Raw genomic sequence first — 20,599 nt, 5'->3', positions numbered from 1 at the left:
TTTTGAAAACATATATAATACTACATAATAGGTTTTTCTAAAATCTCTAACATGCCATGAAAAACATTCGTAAAATATGTACGTGTAAACCAGTGCTCAGTAATGGTAATATAGTCACTCGAAGGTTAATCCGTAAATCACATCAATGATGTACTCAACTAGGGGTATCACAGTCGCCTGAAGGCATAACCATCACCCGAAGGTGAAGCTATACGACACTGGGTTACGCTAGTGAAGAAATATAATGGGTCCATTACCCAAAGGTGAAATTGTATACGCCAGTGAAGAAATATAATAGGTCCATCACCCGAAGATGAAGTTGTACGATATTGGGTTACACCAATGAAGAAATATAATGGGTCTATCACCCGAAGGTGAAGCTATACGACTCTGGGTTACGCCAGTGAAGAAATATATACATATAACATAACACACCGACATTGGCCGCGGCTAATGAAGCTGTCCGACACTAGTTTCACCAGTGAAGCTGGGAATATGTCATAACTATCATCAATTGTGTCCTATGGCCATAGACGTATACATACTCGTGTTGTGTGTATGTGTTGTATGATAACCCACCAGATAAGCACAGAAAACGTAATTCAAAATCTCATGTCAAATCACCAGAGCTCAAAAACTCAAAGCATCAATTCTTAAACCATAATAAATCATACTCGTAAATCCGTAATATATCATACGCGCAAATCCAATAATTCATAACGTTTCGTAAAACATAATTTGATAAATCATAAATAATGCAGAAAACATAAAATCATGAAATCAAGCTTTTCGTGAATGCAAGCCTAATATTTTATAAAAACATACAATTTAAGAAGGGGTCCACTCATAGATATTCCGTTGTCGGTGAGCCACTCGAATTAGGGAGAATAAGGTCACTTCCCACCGACGCACCTAAACACAAATAGAGACCATTTAATAAAACTCCACTAAAACGATAGAATTTAGGAAAATAGACAGCGGATTCGGATTTGGCACGTCGAAAAACCTAAAGAGGGACCTTGGGTTCCTCCACGCGCTGCCACGGGGCAGCAGCCCGGGTTACCACACGCTGCCACACGTCGAGATGGGTCCCCAAAAAAGTCGCCACAGTTGCCGTGGACAGCGGCGAAGCATAATACCTCCGACGGAGGAGTGTGTGCTCTATGCGTCGGCCATGACGTGCACCTACGCACCAACCATGGAAACTAGGAATTAGGTCCTGGTTGGGTCGAATCTAGGTTTTGGGTTGCTGTGTTGGGCTGGGTTATTGGATTAGGCTTGGTTATTAGGTTGGGCCTGGTTGTTGGTTTTGGATCATGTTTGGGTTACAAGTCGGGTCAACCCGGTCCTAGTCACTGGCGAAAGGGAAGGCCAGAATAATTTGCGACTCCGATCAATCCTAAATCTTCACTAAACCTAGTCATCCAATATATCAAAATGAAGCCCAACAAGCAAGGAGTCGGAATATACCTTTAGTTTCCTCAGTCGTGGTCGGAGTTAGTTGGAAAATGGCTCGAAAGCCACCGAAAAACTAGGGGAGTTTTCCACCTCCGTTGCTTCTTGATCGAAGAACTGGAAATCTGTCTGGAGTTCACAAGATTGAGTGGCAATGGCGCTATGCATCAGTGAACAGAGAGGGAAAAGGACGAAATAGTGAGTTTGTGAGGGAAGATGGCGAGGTGAATGACGAGATGGTGTGATATGGCTCGCCATAATGGCCATCGTTGTGAGTGACTGGCGGTGGTGTTTGTGTACGTCCATGCTCGAAGATAATGAGAGACTGACAGAAAGAACTGAGAAAGAGAGTGAAGATGAGAGAAAAAAGTGACGGGGAGAGGATTCGAGAGTCTCCAAGAGTTAGGGAGGAAAAATGAGACGGGGAAAGAGGATAAGTGGGGTGTTGGCCCCACGGGCCACAAAAACCCACCAAAAAATGATTAAAATAAAACAATTATCCAACCCTAATATCTAGAATAATAAACTGACTATTTTGCCCCTCAACTTCAAAATTCCTTAAAACGTTTATCATAACTCTGAATTCGATTCCGCTTGTGCCCACACGTTCATAGCGACGAGTGCTACGTGAATAAATTAAAAGAAAAGTTCCTACATGTCACACCCCAATCGGAAAATTAACTTAAAACTCTAATTAAAGCATGATTCACAATTTAATATGGAATAAAATCTTTAAGAACAGATTAATCCATAGTTAAAAAATGAAGAAAGAAAAATAAATACAAATTAGAAGATATAAACCTATTCAAACATAATTCAGATTCATTCACCAAGAGGTAATTCTCAAGTTTTACAAAGCACACTTTAAACAAATTTACATAAAGCTTCTTGTTCCTTATTCAAACAAAAGAGCAAACACCACCAAGCTCTTTATTTTATTTCTATTTACACATATCATACAGTAACATCTCTAGCACAAGATTTAGTTCTCTGGTTCCGAACCTGCACAAATTTAATTAGGTGAGCATGAAGCTCAGTAGGAACATTATACCTCTATATATATGATATGTATGAATGCAAAAATATATATATATATATATATATATATATATATATATATAACCATGAATATATTATTTTATTTTATTTTTTAGTTAAAACACATTAGAAAAATGATATGTATGAATGCACAAAGTTTCTCACTTCAAACCCATTAACCTGAACTCAAACACCATATTTCCCTTTTGTTAGTGCTCTTGCCTAATTCCCTTTCGACAGTTCCATATTACCCTTAAATTATTGTGCACTTTGGGGCTAGCCTAAAACATGGTACCTACCAAGAATTAGGCTCAACTACACAAAAGCCTTCCTCATTGCCCATTTACCTATCTCCTTCACAAGAATCTCAACTCAAGGTAATCAGTTCATTGTTTAACAAATGAATGAAAAACATGTATATCAATCCATCCAAGTAATTGTATAGGCAATGAGTTTATGAATCCAACCAAATAGTTAAATATCAATCAATATGTATCAATCAGATAATAAATGAATAAATAATTATAAGGTTTCCCAAGCATCCTCTATCTGGTTCCAAAGCTACAACGTAAGTCCACATAACTGCCAAACTAATCATGTGACAACCCGTTCTAAATTTTATTATTTTATAAATTTTAAAAGCATGAATTTACGAAAATGCCCTTGAGGCGAGGGTATTGACTTTCGTTGATCAACGTATAGTGAGACATACGAGATATTCTTTTTGAGTATTCCTGTAGTACTCGACGATATGGACACGTCGGCATAAGCAGAAGTGCATTTGGAGTTACGGTTAAAGTTTTATGGAACTGTAAACCCGAGAAGTACTTTGTTTTAGTTACTATTTATATTTTTATAATCTTTTTATTATTATTATTATTTTTTTTTAGTTTTTAAGAGGGAAGAAGAAAAAAAGAAAAAAAGAAAAGGGGGAGTGGCTGCCCAATGGCAGAGAAGGAGAAGAGAGGAAGAGAGCAGGAGGAACGTGGAAAGAGTGGCCGAATGGGGAGATGAGAGTGGAAGGTGAGTGACCAACCAGAAGAGGGAAACAGGAGGGGAAAGGAGGGAGAAGGATACACCGGATCCCTTTACCTGGTTTTTCATTTCGGGTTGACTTGGCGGCACCATTAATTCCGATGCATTTTCCAGTGGTTCTCCGGCAAATTAGAACCCCTCATCACTTGGAATCATCTTAGAATTCTTCCCTCTACCTACTTCACCCCAAATGGGAGAGAATTTAGCCTTGAAACTAGGAAATCCGCACCGTGGGTGCCATAAGAATCCTTGCTCGTGATCTACCAATTGTGAAACCACCTCCTTCAATTACCACTACCAAAACACTCCCTTAGAACCCAGGAACAAAGCCCAGGCAATGGTGGAGGCGTTAGAGCAAGTTTGGAGGTCGAATTGAAAACACCCAAGTATAGGGTTTCCAACAGGTTTTAACAAAATTGAAGCTTTTCCCCTCCTAATTGGCCTTGGTCACAGGCACCAATCGTTCGGGACTTTTTGATGTGCATGCTAGTGAATCTTAGCGTGGACTCCAGGGGAGTGGATCTTTTCCTTCTTATCATATGTATATAATTGATTTATGCATGTCACATGCAAATAATTAATGTGAGCTACGAATGGCCTAATCCTTGTTTAAGGTACGTAGGCAGTCTAACGAGACGTTAGATGCAGCCATATAATAAACGAGACTAAATAATTGAGACAATAGCCTTGTTTGAGGAATTGAGTAGTGTGAGGGAGATTGGTGAAAAATGTGAGATCTAACCTTAGGTTTTGGTAGTTAAATGTTGGTCATAAATTAAGATGTAAATAATCAAGAAATTGAAGTAAGGAAAGGTAAGTAGTGATAGTTAATTTAATTAGTGTCTATTTGGACTTATCACTGATGATTACTCTCGAAAGTAAATAGTTCAGGAGTGGGGTATTATAGTTATGCATTTCATGCCATTTGTATATATGCTTATATATCTGGAAATATTATAATATGGTTGAATTTTAGATTTACATCATGGCATATTCATATGTATAGTACCTGAACCTAATTATTGTGAATAGTTTGAAGTACCAAATGATGTTGCGGACGTCCAGGTAAGCTTCAGGTGAGTACATGTTGATGATAGTGATAGTAGTGAGTATGATTATGTTAAGATATATTAGAGCTCATAAACCTGCACCCCGATGTTAGTGCTCCCGCCCGTGGCCAGGGCCTAGCCTTCACGTGATCGTTCACCTCTCACACCACACGCTCACCTTGAATCCAAGGTAAGTGACAGCCTGTTGTACATACCACATTAGGTGGTTTTGACTCGTAGATGACCTGCAATTCGTCGCACAGCCTTCATGTGATCGTAGCACTTGAGCGTACTTATTTACACCCAGCCTGTTGTACATACAACTTTAGGTGTTCCGACTCGTCTGCAGGTATACTTATTGATGAGCTATTGGCTAGCATGTTACTGAGCTATTGGCTAGCATATTGATGAGCTATTGGCTAGTATGTTATTGAGCTATTGGCTAGCATGTTATTGAGCTATTGGCTAGCATTGATTGATGAGAGATGAATAAGTAGTATAGGTCACTATAGGTGACTCCGACTTATGTCCTAGCATTGATTGATGAGATATGGGTGCAATCGTACATGTCACCATAGGTGACTTCCGACTTGCGTGCTAGTATGGATTATCAAACACATGATTATTTATGTTGCTAATGAGATGCTATGTTGTGGTATACTTTTGGATTTACTATTGTTATACATTTGATTTCATACTTATACGTAGTATGATTTTCTAGAAACTATTCGAGTTTTACAACGAGGGGTTACTACCTTTGATAATGGAAATGATTTTGAAAATCCTGGTTTCGATCACTCACTCACACTTTCTATTTATGTACCCCTCCAGTTACTAGCAGCAGAGTTTCCATATTGACGAGGATTTGTGGCACTTCCCAGTACAGATGGATTCTTTTGATGGTATAATCATTATCTTACCTTACTATACTATATCTATGCTCTGTATCACGTGTGAAATGGGTTCAGACCCGCTCATCGCGCACTCGTGTACTTAGGCACTTTTAGATTTTAATTTATTCACATTTTATACATTATCACACTTTATGGCTTCATCACCTTCCTGGTGTCGGCTAGCATGCCTCGATTTGGGGTCATAATGGATATTCCGGGTCGGGATGTGTCAAATCAAGTACCTTGGTCCAACTCGTGAGTTCCTATTCAAAGTATAAACTATCACTATTTAAGCACACAATTTAAAATATAACTCATATTATAGATAGACTTTGTAGAATACATACTTTAATAATAAGTATGTATAATAATAACCCAAACAAAACATACTTCAGTCTTCTAGTAAAATAGTTTTAAAACTAAAATTTTTTGTATGGTGAAAATTTGTTATGCAAAATTAATATTGGATATATGTACGAACCCACCAATAATATCTAAATATATTATTACAATTAGAACTTGTTTCCAACACCAAAATTTGTTTATCGAAATAGATCACTAGTTCAAAAGTTTCATGTGTCAAAATTTCACCTTGAAATCCCTTCCTTCCTACCAATGCATAACTAAAACCTCAACATAACAGACTCTTTCTTTTTGAGTTTATGAAAGCTCTTTGTTTTAAACAGTAACAAAACATAAGTATATTTTGAAATCAAAGGGGAAAGTGAACATTTTATAATATAAAATTATGGGGTTTTTGGCTGAAAGAGATTGACTATTGATTAACCAACCTCTTCAAAGCCCACTAAAATAGAAAGATGAAACAAATAAAAGGAATGAGAAGTATAACCAAAAGAAAATTACTTCAACTCTTAGCGCCCTTTCTCCTTCACTAGCCTTTTGAAACTATAAAGCTTTTTGTCTGGCATTTCTGTTACTGTTGATTATCAAGAGAACTGCTGATGCGAGAATTACTTGACACTCAAATTAAACCCTCGTTTGACAATTGTAGTAGAATGGATAAGTGAGGGATCGTTCTAGACCGGGGATTAGGAGGGCTTGCTAAAACCTTCTAAATTGACTTAAAAACATAAAAACACAATATAAAACACTATTTAATGCTCGAAGAAAGCAAAACTAAAAATAAGAAAGATTAAGACTAAGACTTCAACGAAATAGGGGGGGGAATTGGATTTGGACGAATTTAAACTAAAATGAATACTTGGAAACAAAACAAATTGTAAATATGGATTTGACGGAAATGAATGGATGGGAAGCTAGCTAAGGGTTCTTTCTCTACACATGATATTTATGCATATGAATCAATTTCCAGTTATTCCTTCATTGAATTATGAACGACAATGCCCCAAATTAACCGTGACATCACTAGTTAACCCTTAGATTTTCCTTATATTATTGGATTGGATGGCATCATTCGACAACCCAAAACATTCTCAAAAGTTCCCTACATGTCATCATAATAGAGATACAATCGAAGATCATTAAGAATAATGAAAACCATAAGCATTGACAAAGCATTTGTAACTATGACATCATGTTACTCATGCTAAGAATTAAACTTAACGCGATCGTGACAAGCGACCTTCACTACTTTCAAGTATAAGTTAGTAACGATTATGTGAAACCTTCTTAAACTTTAGCCACATATTCATGCATGCTAATTAAGTGTCGACCCTCAATCAACAAACACAAATAAGTTAATCATCAAATAGTTAAGCCAATTGCATTCACGAATCAAGAGTTCATAACCGGAATTCATCAATTCATATCACATAAATAAACATGGTATTGAAATCACCCCTAGCCAAAAAGGGTTTAGTTCCTCATAACTTTGAAATCAAAGAAACACCTAAACATTCCAACAACTCAAACTTGAATTGTATGAACGTTTAGGCACTCTTCTCTTCCATTACAAAACAAAGAGAATTGAATTTAAACATTGAAATCAAAGAAACGCGTAAACATTCCAACAACTCAAACGTGAATTGTATGAACGTTTAGGCCTTCTTCTCTTCGTCTTCGTTGTAGCACAAGGACTAAGGGATGTTGTTGGTGTGTTGAATGGATTGGGGGATTATGGAAATGGAAGAAATGGAGGAGAAAGGGAAGGGAATGGTGCAGAAAATGGAGAGACTCACGGCTAGGGAGAAGATGGAAGTGTTTGTGGTGTGTTGTGTATGAAAAATGAGATGTCCATGAATGAATGAATGCAAGGGTATTTATAGGAGTAGTGGAGGGAACATATGGCTATGTCATTTGTAGGTGAAGTAGGTGGATGTTGTAGGTGAAGTGGATGTTGTAGGTGAAGTAGGTGGATGTTGTAGGTGAAGTAGGTGGATGATATGTTAAGTGATAAGTGCATGTGATATGATATGTGGTTATGATATGATAAGTGGTTAAGTGGTGATGATAAGTGATAAGTGATTAAGTGATATGATATGTGGTGATGATAAGTGATAAGTGCATGTGGGTTAACTAATGAAGGAAATGCATGTGCAATGACAATGTGTTAGAATGGATGTGTGTTATGCATGGCATGATTGGGATTAGGAAAGGTTTAAATGTCCTAAAACTAAAGAGAACAAGGTTCCAACACTTTGGCTCCAATTAGGTCTTCAATTTCGTCCAACACTTTGGCTTCAAGCATAAGCTATCCGTCCTTAGCCCAAAAGTGCTCCAAAAGTCTCCAAAATGCATCTTTTTGCTCCTTTAGCCCTTTCGACCTACAAACACACGAAAATAGCTTAAAGTACTAAAATAACTAAAGAAACATAACGTAAATGCACGAGAACAAGCCATTTAAGTCGCATGAAAATGCTCCTATCAAATACCCCCACACTTATCTTTGCTAGTCCTCGAGCAAAACAAAACAAAAGAAACCAGAAACAAAACAAAACGAACAAGTAAAACACAACCTAAACCTTCCAACAAACGTCTCAGGGATTTCCAAAGCACATGACAAGTTAAAAATCATTATTCCCACAGATTTTAGCCATTTTTACACTTAAGTACATTCTTACTCATAGTCACCACATACTAGTTCACAATTAAGCATTTAAAACCATGTTTTGAATGTAGTAACATGCCTTAGAGAATTCCCTCAATTCCTTACTAGAATGCACTCTATTTTCACATAGATTTTCTGACTACACACCCTACACTAGTTATATGTGAGAAGATTGATGTAAACATGTAGACGAACACTCACATATGTTATAACAAGGAAAGCATTTTCTGAATTTACGATAACGACATGAATATGATCTCATGAATGGAATGCTACTACTTAGAATGAGAACCAGTGATTCCATAAGCTCATATCAATTCCAAACTCCACATTATTAAACACATAACGATCAAGATAGAAGTCAAAGGGGTGTAACGGGGCTAAAGGTGTTTGGCTAAAGAAGGTATATGGAAAACAAAGGTTCTCAAAGAAATAGCGAGCAAAGCATTTGAATTAACGTAGAAATCACTTTTGAATGAAAACTCAACTTTTGATCAAGGGGGAACAAGTTCTTTTTCCTTTCTTTCTTTTCTTTTCTGTTTTTCTTTTACATATATTTTTCACAATTTATTTTTTTTATTTTTATTTTTTTTTTTTTTTTTTTCAAAACATACATAAACGCTTAAGAACAAAACATTCTCTCCCCCACACTCATTTTCTTTCATAATGTACTCAAAAGGAATTCATTTAAGTCATGCTCACTATCTTTTAAGAACAAGGGTACGGATGGTCCTAATCTAGGCTAGGTAAGGGTTGATGTGGTTAGCAAAGAAAATAGGTTAAACGAGGCTCAACGGGGTTAAGACTTACAATATATACGAAATATGGGAAGTAAGGCTATTTGGCTATGGTGGCAACTACACAACTTCATCTTGATATATGTTATGCAATCAATATCATGCTTTGAATGAAACGGATATAAGTTCTAGCATTTAGTTCTATCATGATACAATTGCATTCTAAGTAGCAACCAAGCAAGGAATAATGAGATCATGCAACAACTTTAGAAAACAAAGAATCACAGAAAATAACTCTCCAAAGAAAGTAATGGCTCGAGTCTCACAGGGTTGTAGCGTTTGTTTGAGTTCCTTCCTTCAAGCATGTTACAAAAACGAATTTTTCTTTTATGATTGCATGTGAAGTCATACATTATAACCATAACCAAACATATACCAAGAGTAAATCAAACTTTCATCCATGTTTATAATTCTCTTTAACAGTCATGCAATTACAAACCAAATCCTCATCATTGTGTTGGAAGGTACCCTAAGACACAAACACACAAAAACGACTCAAAACACTCTTTTTAAAACACTCTTTTTGTAACGACTCAAAACACTATTTTTAGGTTTTTCAAAACATGTTTTTCAAATTTTTATGTGATTTTCGGATTTATAAAAACAAAACATACTAAAACACTCTAAAACATCTTAAAAACACCTTAAAACAGTAAGGAACAACCTTTAAAGTTATGGGCGATAAAATCCCACGAATTTGCATTAACAACATTAGTTACCCCCACACTTAAATCAAACATTGTCCTCAATGTTTTAAGCTTAAAATCATACAAAGCATAAGTAAACACACAAAAAGCATTTAAACATACTAAACATGGCAGAATGTAAATAACAAAGAGAAAAGTTTAGAGACGCAAATCTGGTTGTGGAATGTAAATTCCATCTTCTCCTTATTGATTTCATTGAGGCTTGATGTTGTTGATTCCACAGGGGCTCCTCCCATCGTTGATTTTCCTTTGTGCTACTCTTGAACTGGGCAGCAGGATTCTTTTGGTCTCCCCCGAAGGTCTGAGCTTACTCCTTTGGTCTGTTTCTTTGTTCAATCTTTCCAATTCGTATTGAAAAGGGTTGGAGGATAACTCAGCCTATGTTTGTCTCCACATGCTTCAATGTATCATTTTCACTTGCCTTACTCGCTCCTCTTTGCAGAAGTGGTCCCTTCTCTGGAAGTTTATCAACCGTTGAAGATGACTACTCGAGAGCAACGCTAGGTAAGCAATCAGGAATAGATTCCAGGCAGTTGGCTCCAGAACGGAAGACTGACTCCAAGTGCCGGCTGATTGCTTCTTTTACTTTGCCATGCGAGTAAGAACAAGGACAAAGAAAAAGACAGGGAAAGAGCATGATATGAGATACTTTTGCTTTTGACCTTGATGATATGAGATACCTTTGCTTTTGAAGAAGCGGTGAATGAATCAGCACATGTATTTGTTGTGCTGCTTCCTCCTGGGTCATATGTACTCCAGGCATCTGGTATCATCTTTGGGGAAGAAGAAAGAATTGAGTATTTCGAAAGGCTTTGCTGGGAGTGCGCCCTCAGAGGTGAGAGAGAGTTGGGCATTTTCTTCAGGTTTGCCCTGCCATAAAAGACGAAGGTCGACATATATAGAGATAATATCAAGTGGTGGTACTTTTTACCTTTGTCGACAAACGTTTTGATCCCGCAAATCCGGCTTTTTGAAATAATGGCGCCTCTTCGATCTCTGAACACGCCTCTTCGATTTCTGAGCAGGCGCCCCTTCGATTTCAGAACGACGCCCCTTCGCTTTCTGAACGACACGTGGTAGTGCAGATGCGGCTCCTTTTGACAAAGCTGCACGCGTCTTCTGAAAAGCTGAGAAAGCGTCGCCGAACTTTGCGCTTGTCGGCTAAAGATGTGTAGTTGCTTTGATGGCCTCCACGTGTTGTCTGAAAAGAAGAACTCTTTTGACAAAGTTGAACACGTCTTCTGAAAAGCTGAGAAAGCGTCGCCTAAATTACGCCGGAAATTCCGGCTTTTTGAATCGGTGGACGCGTCGCCTTGGCTTCTTATTGAGGTATCGATCACCACAACAAACACACTCTGAAGATTTCCCATTCTTGAAAATTGACTCCGGCCAATTTTAACTTCATCCTCCCCTTCTCTTTGAACACTTTTGAAAATGGCAAACTCATCGAACCTTAGCTTGGAATTGAGCCTTAGCAGTGATACGGGCGCGCCGCGTCAAGGTAACGTATGGCGCCCTTCTTTCTTTTCTTCTAACGGTCCTCTCACAGGTGAAGACTCCGTGATGCAGGACGCCACAACAGCTACAATAGTAGCTAGGAACCTCCTCACTCCAAAAGATAGTAGGCTGCTGTCAGGACGGTCCGATGAGTTGGCCGTTCAAGAATCCCTCGCACTTAGTGTTCAGTGTGCGAGCTCTGTGTCCAATATGGGCCAACGCCTGCTTGCCCGCTCCCGTCAGGTGGAATCATTGATGGCAGAGGTGGAAAGTCTCAAGCAGGAGATCAAACTGCTTAAGTACGAGAATAGAAGTTTGCACGTGCTTGCCAACAACTATTCGACGGGTATGAAGAGGAAGCTTGATGAGCTACAAGAATCCAATGGTCGGATGCAAAGTGACCGTCAAACTGACCGTCAAAGGCTTGCGGCTTACTTCCAGAGGCACATTTTTCCGGGCTCATCCAGCGTTTGGCCAAGTATTGAGGCCTCTTCTTTGATGCCTCCCGCTCCGATACCTTCCGCCCCGATGCCTTCCGCTCCGATGCCTTCCGCTCCTAGAGTTTTGCCCAGTAGTGGGGCTTCAAGTAAACGCCCTTTGTGAAGGCTCCATCTTTCTTTGTTTAGCAGTGCCTATCAATAAACCAATCATTTTCTCAATGTTACAATCATAGACTCCCACAATTAATAAACAAACAAACAATAACAACTAAACAACCTAACAAGGCAGAAACGAAATATCAACAAAGAGAAGAGTTTTTAGGAATCTGGAATTTGAGTGCTTTCTAAGTCTTCCTTTGTTGAATGCATGGGTTGCCTCCCAAGTAGCGCTAAGACACAAACAAACACCAAAATGACTCAAATGACTCTAAAAACACATATTTTTGGGTTTTTCAAAAGAATTTTTTTTTTTTTTTTTTAATTTTTATCAAATTTTCGGAGTTTTATACCAAGACACTATAAAACATACCAAGACACTATAAAAACGCTTAAAACAGCAAGAAACAACATTCTAAGTGATAGGTGAATAAATCCCACGAAATTCATGCAAATACGAATTGTTTACCCCCCCACACTTAAATCAAACTTTGTCCTCAATGTTTTAAACAGAAAGTCACAACAGAGCAAGCAAATAAACAAATACGAGAAAGAAAGCAAAGTAAAGGCAGTAAAGAAAAAGAAAGGAATAAAAATAAGTCTCTTAAAGGGGTTTCCAAGTTCTTCTCTATTCGGATGCATGGGTTGCCTCCCAAGTAGCGCTTTCTTTTACGTCTTTCAGCCGGACGAGTACCCTCTTTTAATCTTCATTTGAGCCCACGGAATGGAAAGGAATGTCTTCCACCACTTGCCCCACACCATGCTCATAATATGGCTTCAACCGATGCCCGTTCACCTTGAATTCTACGCCATTCCTTAAGCTTTTTATGTGGACTGCACCATAAGGTAAAACGTTAGTAACAACAAACGGGCCAATCCATTTAGAACGCAACTTACCAGGAAACAAACGTAGGCGAGAGTTGAAAAGTAACACTTTCTGCCCAACTGTGAAGGTCTTGGTTCGAATCATTTTATCATGGAATGCTTTGGTCTTGGCTTTGTACATCCGGGCATTCTCATAGGCTTCATTCCGAATCTCCTCAAGTTCATTCAATTGGAGCTTCCTATGAACTCCCGCTGCATCTTTGTCCATGTTGAAAGTCTTCACGGCCCAATGTGCCTTGTGCTCTAACTCTACGGGCAAATGACATGGCTTACCATAGACGAGCCGAAAAGGTGACATCCCAATGGGTGTTTTGTATGCCGTACGATATGCCCATAGTGCATCATCTAAACGTAAGCTCCAATCCCTCCTTGTTGGTCCAACGGTCTTCTCCAAAATTTGTTTGATTTCTCGGTTAGACACCTCGGCTTGGCCATTTGTTTGAGGATGGTAAGGTGTGGAGACCTTATGGTTGACATGGTACTTTCTTAGCAACGCCTCAATGGTCCGATTGCAAAAGTGAGACCCTCCATCACTTATGATTACTCTCGGCATTCCAAACCTAGCAAAAATGTTAGTTTTCACGAAATCTGCAACCACCTTAGAATCGTTAGTACGGGTGGCTTTTGCTTCCACCCATTTAGAAACATAATCAACGGCTAGCAAGATATAAGTGAAACCATAAGATGGAGGGAAAGGGCCCATGAAATCAATGCCCCAAACATCAAAAATTTCAACATTAAAGACAGGGGTTTGCGGCATTTGGTCCTTGGTACCTATGTTACCCATTCGTTGGCAACGATCACAAGACATACAAAAGGTTCTAGCATCCCTAAATATAGTCGGCCAATAAAAACCACACTCTAGAACCTTGAGGGCAGTGCGTTGTGTGCCAAAATGACCACCACATGCATATGTGTGACAAAAGCTTAGAATTGAGTGAAATTCAGAATCATGCACACATCTACGTACAATTTGATCTGGGCAATACTTCCACAAATAAGGGTCATCCCAAACATAGAAACGTGCATCATTTTTAAGCTTATCACGTTGGTGCTTGTTTAGTTCATTTGGAAATTGTTTAGCCACCAAGTAATTCACTAAATCTGCATACCATGGTTCACTTACCTCAATGGATAGCAGCTGCTCATCGGGAAAAGTTTCAGGGATAGGTACGGCATGTTCATGCTCCTCGTGGATCATTCGGCTTAAATGGTCAGCCACTACATTCTCGCTTCCTTTCTTATCCCGGATTTCAATATCAAATTCTTGAAGAAGAAGAATCCAACGGATAAGCCTCGGCTTTGCTTCCTTTTTCGTGAGCAAGTACCTCAAAGCTGCATGATCAGAATAAACGATTACTTTAGTACCAATTAAATATGAACGGAATTTATCTAAAGCAAAAACCACAGCTAGAAGTTCTTTTTCCGTCGTGGAGTAGTTCAATTGGGCATCATTGAGAGTCCGAGAGGCATAGTATATGACATGCGGCCGCTTGTCTCTTCTTTGTCCTAGAACAGCTCCTAATGCATAGTCGGATGCATCGCACATGAGCTCGAACGGAAGGCTCCAATCTGGAGGTACAATAATGGGGGCCGAGACTAGCTTCTCCTTGAGTTGGTTAAATGCCGAATTACACTCTTCATCAAACTTGAATGGCACATCTTTTTGAAGCAATCGGCAAAGAGGGTTGGACATCTTGGAGAAGTCCTTGATAAAACGCCTATAGAACCCTGCATGGCCAAGAAACGAACGTACCTCTCTAACCGAAGTAGGAGAGGGTAAGTGACGTACAAGGTCTATTTTCGATTTATCTACTTCAATTCCTTTTTCTGAAACAATATGTCCTAAAACTATACCTTGTTTCACCATAAAGTGACATTTCTCCCAATTCAAGACAAGGTTAGTTTCAACACATCGTTTCAAAATTAAGATCAGATTATCCAAGCAATTATCAAATGAACTCCCAAATACACTGAAATCATCCATGAAAACCTCAATGATCTTTTCAACAAAATCGGAAAATATACTTACCATACACCTTTGGAAAGTGGCCGGTGCGTTGCATAAGCCAAATGGCATGCGACGATAAGCAAATGTTCCAAAGGGACATGTGAATGTGGTCTTCTCTTGATCATCCGGGGCTATCACAATTTGGTTATATCCAGAGTATCCATCAAGAAAACAGTAAAAAGCATGACCGGCTAACCTTTCGAGCATCTGGTCGATGAATGGCAAAGGAAAGTGATCTTTCCTAGTCATGGCATTTAGCTTCCGGTAATCGATACATACTCGCCATCCAGTCTGAATGCGTGTAGGCACGAGCTCATTCTCATCATTCTTGATAACAGTTACTCCGGACTTCTTGGGAACGACTTGAACTGGAGAGACCCAACGGCTATCGGAGATAGGGTAGACCACTCCGCAATCCAAAAGCTTGATTATTTCCTTCTTCACCACTTCCATCATCGGAGGGTTGAGACGGCGTTGAGCCTCTCGGGATGGCTTAGTCCCCTCCTCAAGAAGTATACGGTGCATGCATGTGGTAGGGCTTATTCCTTTAATGTCGGCCAAAGTCCACCCTATGGCCGTTTTGTGCTCTCGCAGCACCCTCACAAGCTTCTCCTCCTCCATTACCGTGAGACTTGATGAAATGATGACGGGCAATGTTTCGCCTTCTCCCAAAAACACATACTTCAAATGGTCCGGCAACGGCTTAAGTTCAAGCGATGGTGCCTGAACAACAGAAGGTAGCATCTTAGTGGAAACTGAATTTGAAAGTGAGAGTGGAACCTTACCATATTGTTGTGGCAATGACTCAAGGGCTGCCACAACCTCAATTATTTCTTCACTAGAACCCATTGCAAAGAATTCCTCCTCCTTGCCGTGGCCTTGCATTGGCCCAAATCCTTCATTTTTGCGCTCTATGGCCTTAGTGATGGTTGTTTCCAGGGCGTCCTCGTTCAATTCTTCAAGGTATACCTGCGCCAAAGAATCGATAACATCAATGGAAAAACAAGAATGGTCATCAACGGGATATCTCATAGTTTCAGAAATATTAAAATCAATCACTTCCCCATCGAATTCCATTGTCAAGGTGCCTTTGTATACATCAATCTTCGTTCGGGCCGTCTTCATGAATGGCCTACCAAGGAGAATCGGCAAAGATGTAGAATGGGCTGAATCCTCCATGTCTAGGATGTAGAAATCAGCCGGAAAAATTAAATGGTTCACCTGCACAAGCACATCTTCCAAAACTCCTTTTGGATACGCGTTAGAACGATCAGCCAATTGTATAATTACACCATCTTGTTTTAATTCACCCAAATTCATAGATGCATAAATAGAATAAGGCATGACATTTATGGATGCACCTAAATCAAGCATGGCATGTTCAAAACGATTATGTCCAATCACACAAGGAATCGTGAAACTACCGGGGTCTTTGCACTTGGTAGGCAGTTTATGTTGCAAAACAGCGGACACATTCTCGCTTACCTTCACTACCTCTTTGTTTGCCCTTCTTCTCTTTGTATTGCATAGGTCCTTGAGGAATTTAGCATACTTTGGAACCTGTTTGATTGCATCGAGAAGCGGTATGTTCACTTGCACCTTCCGGAACGTTTCAAGAATGTCCTTCTCGCTTTCTTCCTTTTTTTCTTGCATGAACCTGCGAGGAAAAGGTACATTGGGCAGATTAGGACGTGAAGTACATGAATTTGAACTTAAATTACCTGATTTGGCCGAGTTAGGGTGATCTGCCTCAGGTTGTGTCGTCTCTTCATCTACTTTCTGGGTAGATTTGGGATTGTTTGGCTTGGTCCCAACTTCTTTTCCACCCCTTAGGGTGATGGCCTTGGCGGATTCGAATCCTCCCTTTGGATTGACTGTGGTTGAGCTAGGAAGCTTTCCTTGCTCTCTAATCTGTCCAAGGAACTCAGAAATCTGCCCTATTTGTTTCTTCATATCCATCATCTCCTTTTCGTTATTTTCTATCCGGTTGTTTTGATTTTGCAACCCCTGCGAAATAGAGGTTAGTAATTGCATAGCTTGATTACTTTCCAAAGACGTACCTGAATGAGATGATGCTGAAGGTTGTTGGGATTGTTGGGGTGCATACGGCTTGGAATAAAAACCAGGGGGGTTTGGCCTAAATCCTCCTTGTTGGGCAGCTTGTTGTGGCTCCCTCCATTTGAAGTTTGGATGGTCCCTCCATCCTGGATTATATGTGTTAGAATATGGATCGTTCCTTGGTTGGTTTTGATTCCCATAGCCCATGGCATTGGCAGATTCCCACCCACCATTCTCGATTAGTTGAGGGCACTTGTCGGATGGATGCCCTTGAATTGAGCACACGCCACAAACTTGGTGTTCTTGTGCTTTTGGACCAATCACAACCTGAGAAACAAGAGAAGTAAGATTAGCAAGTTGTGATTGAATTTCAGAAATAGCACTCACCTCATTTACACTTTGTTGCCGTGGTGCTTCCCTTTGGCCCACTCCTTCATATTGTTGGGCGTTGAGCGCTCGGTTGGCTATGAGATTCTTGGCATCCCTTGGTGTTTTGTCCACCAATGCTCCTCCCGCTGATGCATCAAGCATTTGACGTTCGATAGGAAGGAGGCCCTCATAGAAATATTGAAGGAGAAGTTCCTCCTTCATTTGATGTTGAGGACATGAAGCTACAAGGCCCTTGAAACGCTCATAATAAGCCGGGAATGTCTCACCATGATTCTGTTGAATACCACTAATTTTCTTCCGTAGGAGAATCACTCTCGAAGTAGGGAAGAATTTCTCCAAGAAAGCACACTTCATACTCTCCCACGAAGTCACAGTTCCCGGGGCTAGTTCGTAGAGCCAATCTTTGGCCTTGTCCATAAGTGAAAATGGAAAGGCCTTCATCTTCAATATACTCCCATCCACATTGACGGGGGTCATGCTCGAACAAACCACCTCGAACTCCTTCAAGTGTTTGTTGGGGTCTTCCATAGACAAGCCATGGAACTTCAGAATATGGTGTAACAAACTGGATTTGAGTTCAAATTCATCGGTCTTGCCTTGGGCAGCCGCGGGGTATTGAATGCAAAGAGGGTCTGCATTGGCCAAACCCGAGGCCGAAAGCTCTTTGATGGTTCTATTATCTGCTGCCATGGCTTGTTCTTCTTCAAAAATCTGATCCGTGGGCTTTTCTTCTACACCTACCGCGTCTTCTTCAAGCCCAGGTTGTGGTGGAGGTTGTGGTGGCTCTTGTTGACTCCTCGTTCTCCTCAAAGTGCGTTCAAAATCACCGTCAAAGTCGGAGATGTTCTCTATAATAGGCCGAGAGCTACGAGTCATACACAGTACCTAAAAAAAACAAGGAAACAAACAAACTAAGAATCTGACATAAGAATGCACGAAAAACAAAAAAATTATAAAAATAAAGACAAGGGATTAGCAAAGTTGCTAATCCCCGGCAACGGCGCCAAAATTTGATGCGAGAATTACTTGACACTCAAATTAAACCCTCGTTTGACAATTGTAGTAGAATGGATAAGTGAGGGATCGTTCTAGACCGGGGATTAGGAGGGCTTGCTAAAACCTTCTAAATTGACTTAAAAACATAAAAACACAATATAAAACACTATTTAATGCTCGAAGAAAGCAAAACTAAAAATAAGAAAGATTAAGACTAAGACTTCAACGAAATAGGGGGGGGAATTGGATTTGGACGAATTTAAACTAAAATGAATACTTGGAAACAAAACAAATTGTAAATATGGATTTGACGGAAATGAATGGATGGGAAGCTAGCTAAGGGTTCTTTCTCTACACATGATATTTATGCATATGAATCAATTTCCAGTTATTCCTTCATTGAATTATGAACGACAATGCCCCAAATTAACCGTGACATCACTAGTTAACCCTTAGATTTTCCTTATATTATTGGATTGGATGGCATCATTCGACAACCCAAAACATTCTCAAAAGTTCCCTACATGTCATCATAATAGAGATACAATCGAAGATCATTAAGAATAATGAAAACCATAAGCATTGACAAAGCATTTGTAACTATGACATCATGTTACTCATGCTAAGAATTAAACTTAACGCGATCGTGACAAGCGACCTTCACTACTTTCAAGTATAAGTTAGTAACGATTATGTGAAACCTTCTTAAACTTTAGCCACATATTCATGCATGCTAATTAAGTGTCGACCCTCAATCAACAAACACAAATAAGTTAATCATCAAATAGTTAAGCCAATTGCATTCACGAATCAAGAGTTCATAACCGGAATTCATCAATTCATATCACATAAATAAACATGGTATTGAAATCACCCCTAGCCAAAAAGGGTTTAGTTCCTCATAACTTTGAAATCAAAGAAACACCTAAACATTCCAACAACTCAAACTTGAATTGTATGAACGTTTAGGCACTCTTCTCTTCCATTACAAAACAAAGAGAATTGAATTTAAACATTGAAATCAAAGAAACGCGTAAACATTCCAACAACTCAAACGTGAATTGTATGAACGTTTAGGCCTTCTTCTCTTCGTCTTCGTTGTAGCACAAGGACTAAGGGATGTTGTTGGTGTGTTGAATGGATTGGGGGATTATGGAAATGGAAGAAATGGAGGAGAAAGGGAAGGGAATGGTGCAGAAAATGGAGAGACTCACGGCTAGGGAGAAGATGGAAGTGTTTGTGGTGTGTTGTGTATGAAAAATGAGATGTCCATGAATGAATGAATGCAAGGGTATTTATAGGAGTAGTGGAGGGAACATATGGCTATGTCATTTGTAGGTGAAGTAGGTGGATGTTGTAGGTGAAGTGGATGTTGTAGGTGAAGTAGGTGGATGTTGTAGGTGAAGTAGGTGGATGATATGTTAAGTGATAAGTGCATGTGATATGATATGTGGTTATGATATGATAAGTGGTTAAGTGGTGATGATAAGTGATAAGTGATTAAGTGATATGATATGTGGTGATGATAAGTGATAAGTGCATGTGGGTTAACTAATGAAGGAAATGCATGTGCAATGACAATGTGTTAGAATGGATGTGTGTTATGCATGGCATGATTGGGATTAGGAAAGGTTTAAATGTCCTAAAACTAAAGAGAACAAGGTTCCAACACTTTGGCTCCAATTAGGTCTTCAATTTCGTCCAACACTTTGGCTTCAAGCATAAGCTATCCGTCCTTAGCCCAAAAGTGCTCCAAAAGTCTCCAAAATGCATCTTTTTGCTCCTTTAGCCCTTTCGACCTACAAACACACGAAAATAGCTTAAAGTACTAAAATAACTAAAGAAACATAACGTAAATGCACGAGAACAAGCCATTTAAGTCGCATGAAAATGCTCCTATCAACTGCTAACTTCCTATTTATACAGGTTTTTATTTCTTTTTAACTTGCTAAACAAAAAAAATCTTACTTATCCTAACAATCATGATGCCTAACTCTAGACTCTTCATCATCTACTTCTTAGACCTCCACCTCCTGCTTCCATAGACTCCACAAGTTCTCCTGGAACTAGCACTCAGGTGACACAAGCCACCAAGCCACATAAATTGAACACCTCCTGCTTGCTAGCAGTAAGAGGAGGATTCACCTGACTACCACATGGCAAC

Source organism: Pyrus communis, chromosome 4 (genome assembly GCF_963583255.1).
Source record: "Pyrus communis chromosome 4, drPyrComm1.1, whole genome shotgun sequence".
NCBI classification, from domain to species: Eukaryota; Viridiplantae; Streptophyta; class Magnoliopsida; order Rosales; family Rosaceae; genus Pyrus; species Pyrus communis.
This window is presented reverse-complemented; position numbering follows the sequence as displayed.